Source organism: Theobroma umbraticum, unplaced genomic scaffold (assembly GCF_002168275.2).
Source record: "Theobroma umbraticum cultivar Fairchild unplaced genomic scaffold, ASM216827v3 scaffold_239.1, whole genome shotgun sequence".
Taxonomy (NCBI): domain Eukaryota; kingdom Viridiplantae; phylum Streptophyta; class Magnoliopsida; order Malvales; family Malvaceae; genus Theobroma; species Theobroma umbraticum.
The window spans coordinates 3,465,147-3,465,401 of NW_018397273.1; positions in this window are offsets into that span (position 1 = coordinate 3,465,147).

Here is a 255-nt window from a genome sequence, read left to right on the forward strand (position 1 = left end):
GGCAAGAAAAGTCTATTTATAGTCCCTCAAGGCTTCGAAAGCCTTGTTACTCGCTTTAAATGGTTTTGTCATCTCATAATTAATTTTAAGTTAAAATTTTTTATATTTTTTATTAAAATATATTATAATTAAATATTTACTTTGGAAAACATGAACTAAAAACCATCCACTGGTAAGAAAAGACTATTTATAGTCCCTCAAGGCTTTAAAAGCCTTATTACTCACTTTAAATAGTTTTAGAATCTCATAATTGAT